The sequence below is a fragment of the Argiope bruennichi genome, chromosome X1 (genome assembly GCF_947563725.1).
Source record: "Argiope bruennichi chromosome X1, qqArgBrue1.1, whole genome shotgun sequence".
NCBI classification, from domain to species: Eukaryota; Metazoa; Arthropoda; class Arachnida; order Araneae; family Araneidae; genus Argiope; species Argiope bruennichi.
Window position 1 is genome coordinate 68,576,994 of NC_079162.1, and position 12,242 is coordinate 68,589,235.

The window sequence follows — 12,242 nt, forward strand, 5'->3', positions numbered from 1 at the left end:
AAAATTTTATATTTATGCTTTTATATTTATTTCAAATTTTTCGAAAAACTTAGATAATCTAGAAGCGAGCGAAAATGCGATAGCTTATTTACTTTTCCCTACTCTAGGGAGTAGTGAATATTTGTATCACTTTCAGAATTGCGTTGTTTTGAAATAATTCTGAATAAGTTAACACTGAATTGATCAAATAATTTACTTTTTAAGTATATTTTTGGGGGAAGGAAATATTTTAGCAGAGAAATGTAATTAAACTTTTCAAATTTTTAAATTGTTTAAATTTAATTATATGTTTTATTTTCAAAATATTTTTTAATAATTTTTACTGTATTTCTGTAAGCTATTAAAAAAGATTTATCCTCTTTTAAAAATTAAAAAATAAAAGGAAATTTAGACTGTGAAACTCTTAACATAAATGAAAGAACTGAATATCACAGAGCGAGATATATAAAGAAATAGAAGCTCGAAATTAAATTATATACAAAGCGTATGAATGCATTAAGTGTGACAACATCTGAAAGCATATGTACATATGTGAATTAAACGGTTTAGTTGTGTAGTAGAGCCATTAAAAAGAACAAAAATTAATTTTTTTGCCTTAGAGAATTTTTAAATAATGAAAAGGTAAATTTAAACTCTTAAGAGAATGTTTGAAAGGAATTCATAACCATTTAAAATACTGCACCCGTACCCATAAGATTTACGAACAAAGAAAAAACATCCTTTTAATTTAGAAAGTGAAATTAAAGAATTACTTGATCGGCAGTTTAAATGATATTAGGTGTATTCGGTGGTAAGGGAAAAAAATCAATCGCATATGTTTAAAGTCACAGTAATTAAATTTTGAAAAACGCTGGCTAAACAGAATTTGTTACATACATACTTTTGAGTATGAGTTCTTAAATTACGGATCCCAACCTCCAGAGAATGCCCTTGCTTTGAGGCTTTGAAAATTTCAATTCACCGTATTCTTCTTAGAATTCTGATTATTAAATACAAGAATATTCTAAAAAATCATCAGGATCTATAACGTTTCATTTTAATTTTCAAAGTAAACCAATCATCAAGTAATGCATCTTGATGTAGAATGCATTTAATGTAGAATGCATTTAATGTAGTATCTTTCATATGCATTACCTTCTTATATCGTCAACCCAATTCCAAGAAGTAGTTACCAGAAATTTTATATTTTCAAATATTATTATACTACTTTCATATGTATGAATTATGCATATGAGAATTTGATTCAACTTCTAGATTTTAAGAAACTCTTAAGAGTCCGGATAAAAAACAATTTTGCAAGGAAGGGCATCCTAGAGTCAAAAAAGAAAAGAAACAATTTTGGAATAATGCGTTTTTATCAGTGGTCACAATTACTTATAAGCGCACTATCAATAAAAGTGTAATTTTTTTTGTATAGTCTTTACATAAAAATTGTAAAGCTATAGCAAAATATGGAATAAATTCGTCAAAGGAGAATGTCTCTTTCACTCAGTACACATATGGACATGATAACTAAAATCAGCGTGTCTCCCCAAAACCTTTTTATATATTCTTTATTAAGGGCTGAATGTCATCAGCCCTTAGATTTATATTCGAAGAGTCCCTCACATGACAGTTGTGTGCTTCTTAATATAGTTAAGAAAACCGGTACTTTAGTATTAAATGCATGGTAATCGCGAACAACAGTTAAGCCTCTTTGGCGTGAATCTGGCGTTTTTACTGAATCTAGCATGCGATCTTTGGCGATTTTTTACTCAAGAGCGTAAATGTCATCAGCTCTTAGATTTATATTCTAAGAGTTCCACACATGGCAGTTGTGTACTTCTTAATATAGTTAAGAAAACCGGTACTTTAGTATAAAATGCATGGTAATCGCGAACAGTTAAGCCTCTTTGGCGTGAATCTGGCGTTTTTACTGGATCTACAATGCGATTTTTGGCGATTTTTTGGGCATTAATCGCTGGAATGAGGTTAACTTGAAAATCGATTATATATTTTCGATGCTTTTTTATACCGATTACAGCCTAAAATTTTGATAAAACTACAATTGTATTCACAAGATCGCATACCAAATTTCATTTTCTTAAATCATCTCGCTTTTGAGTTATTGCGCTTAAATACATGCGAAAGTACGGACTAACAGACGGTCAAGCTCTTGACGGATTTGATTCCACATTAATGAGGTACCAACATTTTAGAGGCTCAACTTGCGTACAAAATTTAATTTATATAGCTTTCTATGCTTTTTATGTATCGTATTCACTCGCACTCTGGTAGCTGGACAGACAAAACTTCTCCTGAATGAATTTCGCTCAAAATTTGTTAAAAATCTGTAAATATAGCGTAAAGTTTATATACACATTTCATCCATCTAGCTGAAAGCGTTTTCGAGCTATTGTGCTCAGAAATAGATAAACATACATATTTTTTTTTTTTCTCAAGGAAGTCTGAAAAATCTCGAGTTCAAATTTTTTTAATACGAGAAAATAAAAACGCAACAAACTTAGTAAATGATATTGGTCGAATGATCCAAATCGGTTACCCAAATGCGCACTCGGCTTTCTCCACATAACGACGAAGTTAAACACAAAACACACTTTATTGTGGAATTATACCAAAAAGGGGATGAAAAACATTCTTTCTAATTTGTGGCATCTAAAAGAGCTCCCAGTCTCTTAAAATGTGTTTAAGACAAAAAAAGTTCCTTTTTACTCTTTTGAAATGGTTTATCAGCACAGTTTTCTTACATATATGGGTTTCCGGAATATCTAATTGCAGTCGGTTAGAAGTGACGAATGGAAAAAGGTTAAGAATTAGAGTTTTGCAATTCGCTGCAAATGCTGATACCTCCTTTTCCTCATTCATGGTAACATTAATGATGTTTAGCTTTTATTCCGAGGTAATCATGCATTAGATACTCGGTGTTCAATCATGAAGGATTTCTTACAGTAAATATAAAAAATATCTGTGTTCTAAGTGTGAAAAGTTGGAGTTTTAGAGCCCTATAATTCCCCTAAAACTCTGCCTTTCTATTCTTATCATCCATCGATGATGTTTTGTTTTATTATCGAAACAACCATGCTTTAGAAACAATGCGTTCCAATTAGGAATTAAATCATATAGCAAATATAAAAATTGTTTGCATTTTAATCAAGAAAGAAAAAGTTTGAAGTTTACAACTGTATAAGTGCTAAATGCACCCTTTTCTCCTTGCTACTATGGTAAATGATTTTTTTTTTTTTTTTTGCTTCATTTTTGAAGTAACTATAGTTTCGAAACTCGGTGTTTCAATTATGAATTAAATTTCATAGTAAATATAAAAAGCATTTGTATTCCAAGTAGTGAAGGAAAGTTTGAGTTTCTGAGATCTAAAATTCGCCACAAAAGACAGACGCGCTCTTTCCTTCCTCTTAGAATCGTTGACGACGGCTTACATTATATTCGAGATAATGATGCTTTAGAAACTTGATCTTCGAATTATTAATCATATCTTATAGTAAATATAAAGAAATATTTGTGTTCAAACTAAGTGAAAAAGTTGAAGCGTTAGAGCTGTACAATTCTCCGCAAATTCCAAATAAGACCTTTCCTTCGTTTTGGTAAAGTCAATAACGTTTTGTTTTATGTTCGATGTAACCACGCTTTAGAAACTCTGCGTTTCAATTATGAATAGACTTTACAGTCAAAGTACAATGTTTCTTTTATTCTAGACATTTTATTCCTTACAGTTGTTATAAGATTTTAATTCTAATGCAACGTTTACCGTGTTGCATTTATTAACTTTTTCGACCACTTTTGAAAAGTAAGCTTTTGAAAAAGTGAGCCTTAATATACAAGAAACGAAAACAAGTAATCTAATACTTGTTTTGTATTTTGAAATGACAAAATGTCAGAGAATAAATTGCTACGTATGCAATAGAGTTTTGTTTTATTTGACCGTTATCATTACACGGAAAATCTTTCTTTTTTTTATCTGCTCTTATAGACATATGTTTACTCAAATTTATGACACATTATTAGGGTATTATTTCCAAAAACTTCTACGGGTAAAAAAAAAGTATTTTCTGCATAATACCTGAAATTTAATCAAGTGTAGAATTTTAATAAAAAATTTCTAGTTGAGTTATTTTAGTGGTAAGTTTATCAGAAATAATTGAAAAAGTGAGCCTATTTAAGTACAGCGATGATATTTTATACTTGTTCTCCAAAGAAAATGCAGATATTTAAAACTTTTGCAGAAAAAAAAATTTAAAAAAAAGAAGAAAAGTAATATATTTGATTGAAAAACATGATATCCATGATTTGTTATTATATCTCTTGTACTGAAAATGCAATTACAGATGTCATATATCTTTCTTTTGTCCAATTCTTTTCGTTGAAAATGTAATTAAGAATTTTTCCAATAAATGCAGCAGAACTTAAGGCTAAGATATATCGAATGAACGACTCAATTTTATGGAATTTTAATTGAATTTTGTTTCCGGAATTTTAATTTAATTCAATATGAAATTGAATGAAAATCAATACAATGATCAATACAAGTAAAAAGTAAAAATATAACTGACTTAACTTCAATCTGGGACTTTAATTTAACAAACCAAATCATTCGAAAAATTCAGCAATCAGTGAAACTGTGTCTCGTTTGCTGAAACATCAAAAACAAATATTAAATTTCTCCGAAATAATCTAAATTTAGCGTATGACGCGATGAAAAATCAATTTCTGGGAGCTTGTTATTATTCTGCCTTGAAGGCATTTTGATAATTAAAATTTTTAGTTCAAAATTCAAAAGCAGCTTTTAAAACTTTTTGAAAAGCAGTTTTAAATTGTAATATGAGACAAAGCTTCCATGTTTTTAAAAAGGGCATAATTAGCCTTAGCAACAAAATTTAAATTGCAAAGAAATGATCTAAATATATCAAGTGACGTCAAGAAAAATCAATATCCTTCGTTTTTATTTATTGCTTGGTCTTTTACCTTTTAAGGATTATGCTTTGAGTTTTCCTAATTAAAGCCTTCAGTGAAAAGCTACGGATGAAAGAAAATACTGGCTTCCTTTTTTTTATATTTCGTTATATAAAAGTCGCCCATTAAATATGCCATGAAAGAAACGAAAATTGCAATTAAGACTGATTCAGAATGTACCAAAATAGCTCTAATGTTGCTTCTAAACGGGACTTTAAAACAAATAAATGAATCAAAAATCTATTTCAGAATGTTTTAATACAAATGACGGTAAAGAAAGATTTGTTTAGTACAGAAAGAAATGGCGTGCTATGGCTCTTATTTTTATTTTTTATTCTAATCTTTTGAAATGCCATGTTAGTTTGCATTTTTCTGTACTAAACATTTCAATGTTGTGTCATAAAGTAGAAAAAAAATTTTTTTTTATCTATTAGTGAATTGGAGAGGGATTGGTGAAATAAATTTTATTCATTAAGGATCTAATGTCAGTTCCTACTTCGACCAGTTTATTTTAAAGCTTTAATAAAATACAAATTAATAAAATTGAATTTATTGTTCAAAGAAAAGACTACATAATAATACAATCGTCACATTTATAGGAAAGAATAAAATTCACATTTATATTTCATCAGATAAATATACCATAATCAACAAATGCGCTTTAAGATTTGTAAAATGCACAAAAATACAAAAAAAATTACTAATAAAAGGGGTAGCTAGAATTAGTTAATTTGCTTAGCTAGATTAAAGGCCGTTTCAGAAACTGCATGAGGGCAGTTTTATGGTCAATCTTGTTATTTTATGCGATGTACAGATGACATGCTTGTATCATCAACAATATCTGACCCAATACCCTCCTAACTAAAACCATCGAACACCGAAATAAATATTGAAGATATATAAAAAAAATTATTCTCTGAAAAAATTTTAAAACTTTATAAGCACATTGAGATATAAACTCTAATCGCAAAAGTATCGTCTCATTAAAAAAATAATAATAATAAGTGATGGTGGTGGATTCCCCCAAACTTTCTCGCATACCCTCCAGCAAAAATCTTATCCCCCCCCCTCCGCACATAAAAATGTTGACCTTGGTTAAGACCCCGAATGCCTTGCGTGGAGATCGTCGGACAATAGTTACGAAAATAGATCTTTGCATGATTCTAGCATCTTTATTGAATCTATTGCGTGAATGTGTATTTTGAACGCCTTTTTGCTAGTGGTTGAAACCACAATTTGACACTGAACTGCAATTGAAATCTCTAGATAATATAACCTAATTTAATTTATGTAAGTCATTCCATTAAGGAGTTATTGCGTTTACATGCATGTGAATGTATAAGCCAACAGACAGTCAATCATTTCATAGATTTAGTTCAAAATTTTATAAGAATTTCAGACGGTAAGCCTGTGTACCAAATTTTATCTTTCTAGTTCTTTGCGCCTTGGAATCCTCGAATTCACACATCCTGGCATAGGGGTAGTGCGTCTTTACCGTGATCTGAGCGTCCTGGGTTCGAATCCCGGTTCGGGCATGAATGTTCTTCATCTGTTCTATCTGTGAGATGTGTGAATGTGCCCCCTTGTAAAAAAGGGCTGTGCAAGCGAATGTGATGCGTAAGTAGCTAAGACGTACTCTTGGCCCTAATTGGCGCTACTAAAACAACTGACGCACCGTCGGCTTAAAATTGCTGACTTCGTCAGCGAACTTGTCCATGGCAAGTGCCATTAGAAACAACATGTATTTGAATACCCAGATAGATAGACTTCCTCAGATTGAATTTCGTTTAAAATCTTATTAAAAAAAACTTACAAAAGTCTTTGCATCAAATTTCATCCTTCTGATTAAAAGCATTTCTGAGGTGTCATGTTCACAGACAGATAGAAAAGAACATGTTTATTTCCAACTTAGGATGGTCTAAAACGTGAAAATTCGTCAAATTCTTGAGTTCGAGTTTTTTTCACGATTACTATACTTTTTCTTAACTTCGTATACCAGAAAGTAAAAATAAACATACCTTTCTCCACCTTTCGTCTTACCTGTTTATAAGTGAAATCAAATCCCAGTAGAGCAAGCGCAAACGTGCAGAGGCTTTTCCGTATTTGAAAACAGATAGTATATTGTTTGCTTTTATCATCAAATCATATCAAATTGCATTGAAAATACCAATATTGTTCTTTTTTGTTAAAAAAAAATGAAGAAAACAAGTTTAATTAAATTTATATTTCAAAACTAGCATGCAGCCTCTTTCCCTTTATATTTTATTTTCGTTTAACTTAACACATTTCTCATGTATTCAACATATTTACGTCACTGTATTTAAACAACAGTGAACTTATTAAAAAAATATAAATGGCTGGGGCCGGTGGCCTGATGGTAAGAACTCGCCCACGGAACAGGAGGTCTCCAGACTCGAAATCCGATTCCGTCGTAAAAATCCTGTTTAAGAGGTTCAGTATACGCTATTTCCATAGAGATGAGATGCTCTTTCACTGGTGTGAAGCTAATATTTGAATAAAGGTTGCTGACTCCATTCTGGGCCTCGTCATCTGACCATAGTTCATAATTACAAGATCCGCCCCAAAATACCCCGCGTGTTACTTCGAAATGAGACTTAAATATAACTAAACTAAACCTTTTTAATTGATAAATCACAGTTAATTTTAATTTTAGAGATAATTACAAAATTCAGTGAAAATTTCCATACTTAAAAGTATACAATTATTAGTTATTATATTACAAGAATATTTTGTATATCTTTTTTACAAAAGACAAATTCAGTTAATTGTCTCAAAAAATGGTTAGGAAAAAAAAAAACAGAATTATTACTTTTCCCCTTTCCACCAAAAAAACTTCATTTATTACATTATTACTTTGAGAAACAAAATGGAAAAATTGGCATCTTCAACAATTCATTCAAAACAAAAATATTGTAAAAGTTTTAAATGCAGAAAACGAACTACTTTTCACTTCATTCATATATAAAGAAAAAACAGGGATGAAACCTATTCTACTATCTCAAAAACGTGTTATGGAAAAGAAAAAAACACACACAGAGAAGAAACAAACTATTTTTTGCCTTTCCATGACTGAACTAAGAATACTTTGAGAAACAAATCGAAAAAATTCGCATCTTTTAAAATTCTAACTAAGTAAAAATCTTATCTTCGTAAATGACTCGAAAAAACATGCGAAACGAACTTTTGTGAGCGAAACAAACGAGCGAACTTTTCACTTTAGTCATTATCTAAAGAGAAAACGAAGACATTTCTTTTTAGCATGCTCTTATTTTTATTCTTCATGACCTGGGAAAAAGTCGATAATTTAGAAACAGGCTCACGTCTTTTGAATTTTATCATCTACGTGAGGTATTCAGGCATTGTTCGGAAACTAGTTTCCATATTAATAGGCAGAAAATTTTATCTCTTTTAATATTTTTATTCAGTCACTTTCTTTTTCTAATATACTGTAATAAACATCTTTAGAGACAACAGGTAGTCAGCAATTCGTGAAATAGTTTATCTTTTATCTTTCCTTCCGCTTGTTGAATTAATGATTTAAGTAAAATATCAACTTTTTTCTGCAGCATTTGAAATTTCCATTAAAAGTGTTTCCATGTTTAACATATTTATTACGCAAATTAGATTAATATGTATTCCGTTTGTCTTTCATTGTTTAAAAACATTTATCTCATTCGTGGAAGTAACTTCCCGAACCTTTTAAATGATATCAAGAAATGAATACCAATTACAAACTAAATATATGATTTTAGGTACATTTCAAGATACGAAAGAAATTCTTTGAATGTTCTTACATCTTTGAATAAACTATTCATTTTAATTCTGAAAAGAATCTTGGTTTTTTTCAACAATTCGTTTATCTTGACTTGTATCATGTTTCTGTCATTTCTTTCTTCAAGTGCTTGAATTCTAATTTTTTTGCACTTGAATATTTTTCAGAATATATTATTACTAAGAATTAATTAACCGATGAATTTAATGCATTTATATATCACATCTATGAAACCATCTGATAGTGAATTTATGTAAAAAGAAATTAATATCAAAACTCCATGATATTTATAAAAATAAAATATAAATAAAAAATAATTAAAATTTAAAAAAAAAACTATTCTTTTTTAATTCACTAATAAAAGTGTGCTTTTAAGGGCATTTGTATTTATATGAAATCTTTGAAAATTTTGATTCTTTGGTACAACGTTTTAAACATTTGTTTATTTAAATAGTGTTTCTCCGTCCTAGTTTTTGTATTTTCAGACAACAAATTACTTTTGATTGCGCCGCAGCGTTTATTTAAGTAAAGAATTACATAAAGTTACATATTTTCCTAACTAAAAATACTACTTGTTCGTTACCGATAGTAGAATGTTGTTAGTTGATTCTTAAATTTTGTATTTAATGGTATCAATGATATATTTCACTTATACCCACCTGCTTAGTTTTATAATCTAGTATTTATTTGGTAAGATGAAAGGACATGACTTCAAAACGCAGCATAAGACAGCGAAAAATTAAATGGTAGATCGCGTGTGCAGTAACGCTTATCATGTGACTTTGATATCACGCTTATAAATTGATTTATTCCTTAATTCAGTACAATTGGTGTTGATTGGAAAGACATTGAAACTAAAGCCGATCCTAGTCTCAGAGCAAAGCATTGGCAACGTCCCCCCCCCGTCCTTTGTCCGAGTAGAAAAAATTCTTCCTTTCTCTCAGGCAGCCTGATTAAAAATAATAAAAGAATTTAAAATGTGGATTTTTTTTAGAAATGGATTATAGTTTTATATAAGATCTAATATAATAAGTATCAAATTTTTAACAAAAATTATTGTGATTTTATAGGTAATAATAACATATACCTATAATACCAACATATTGAACAGATAAAATCGTGGATACAGCTACTAGTATTAATAATTAGTATATAATATAATTAATAAATACTGAGCCTGCTGATTCATAAATATTTCCTCGCATCATAGAATTAATCTAGACACAGCTACCTTCATTTCCATTACCACATTGATTTATGCGCGATACTTTGATTTTATGACAGCAACTGTCGAAAACCCGTCTTCGTACAAATAAAAAGTAGCAAATCAAATTGGAATAAAGCTTTTTAAACTTCAGCATCTTATACCATACCTCTTTTGAAGAAGTCAATGCACCATAATAACTTAAGAAAGCACTCTTTAAATATCATACATAATCGCTGATAAACAATTAGGCGTTCTATAATGCTATTCACAGTTTTTATAGGCTTAGTGTTACTATTACTGACTATTTAAGGGAGCTAGAATCAGGATTCAAAACTAGAGGAAAACAGAGATGCATTGAAGAAAAGTATAATAAGCTGTATTTCATTTATCAAAAATCTCTGAAGAGAAGTACTGATCAAGCCGTTGTGATTCTTTGATCTGGTTGCAATAACACGAAATTTAATTCTCGTTGAAATTAGCGAAATTTCTTTATTTTATCGTCATAATTATTATAACAAAAATAATAATTATTTTTTCTAATTGCAAAAGCAGTTTAAGGTTACTGTTACTCCCTATCTACGACATTGATTTATCTAATTGTATAAAGATTTCCTTAAATTGAATTCCTAAAAGTATTTTGAGATTCCATTAGCAAATTACCCATTTCATTCAGGTCCCAAGAAAGAGTATTTTTGCGAATTAGATTTAGATAAACAGTTTTAAATAACAATTAGTGTTTCGAATAAATGATTAGGTGGCTCAGTTCAATGAAAGATTTTAGTTTTTGAATTTATTTCTCTTCAACTTGAAACACATCGTTTTTTTTCTTTGTAATTGCTCTTTAATAAAGTAAATTTGCATCCATATGAGGAATTATGCATACAACATTCACCATTTTTAAATCATATTTACATTAATTATATTTACATTAGTCTATAAAAATATTTATTAATTCAGGAACACGATAACTCAAAAAGTGTTTTGATCTAGTCGGATGAAATTTGTTATATGGATTTACGACCAAATTTATAGATTGTTGTCAAATTTTTGACGAAATCCATTCTCAGGAAGTCTGTCTGTCTGACAAATGAACTCGTGTACAAATGAACTCAATAATTATAAAAGGCACAGAGCTACTCAAATAAAATTCAGTTCACCGATTTATCATTTAAAATATACATTACATAGTTTTGAACTAAATATGTCAAAGGGTTGATTTCCTGTCGATCTCTTCTTCCGCATGCATATAAAAGCAATCATTTAAATCAATGAAATTTCGTTTGTGATCTTGTGATTACAATAATAGTTCCGTGTCAAATTTTGGTTACAATTTTTTGTGAAAAAAAGGCGTTCAAAATGAATATTCCCACATTAGATACGATGCTATATTCACACCATAGATCCATATTTCTCAAATCTTGTTTGCCAATGCCATGCATGGCATTCGTGATCTTATCCAAGGTACAGAACTTTATGCGAAGCGATGGGGATAAGACCTTTATTGGAGAGTATACGAGAAAGTTTCGGGGGGACCATTCCCAATCTTTTGATTATCAATAATTACTGTTATTTATATATTTAATGATTTTAAAATGATTAAAATTTGATTTCAACTGAGATAAAAGCTACTTCTTTATATATAAATTATAAGCGGGCCCAAACTGCAGATAATGGAAGTTTTATATCAATTTTACTAGAAAAAGTCAAGAGATATTCAAGTGTTTATACTTATGATGGTTTGCAGCATGTTATTCATTAAAGAATTTTTGAGGAAAAGCAGCTGATCATTCTAAATAAAACTATTAAACAGATTTATTTTTAAAAAAGGGCCGATTTTTGCAACGTTATACCTTACAATAGAGAAAAGTTGTAAAATCATTACAATTTTTTATTTTTTGAATAGAAAGTTTGATTTTCCATCTCAAAAATTCTTTACCTGGTCTCCAGCTGCTGAACTTTATTTCTTAGAATTTGATAATGAAATTATTTTAGAAAAATTTATTGAAAAATGTGATGTAGACAGCATTATAGGAAAGGGCTTTATGAGAATCCTTAAGATTAGCCTTATCAGATACTACTTTATCTTTCAAAAATGTAAAATTGAAATCAGGACATTTTTTTAACGTCACAATATTATATTATATTTTATTTCGTGATATACAAAGCAATGATTATAAAGAAACAGTTAAATTCCCACAAAGAAAAACATCAAACAGGAAACAGTTTAATAGAAACGTCACAGATCTGGCTTGACCTTCCACTGATCCAGAGACCATC

General features: G+C 29.6%; 1 protein-coding gene across 5 annotated transcripts in view; it reads left to right on the forward strand.

Annotated features, from left to right (window-relative positions):
• LOC129958801 (G-protein coupled receptor moody-like) overlaps positions 1–12,242 on the forward strand; it is a 99,282-nt gene that overhangs the window by 21,369 nt on the left and 65,671 nt on the right. The window lies entirely within an intron of this gene.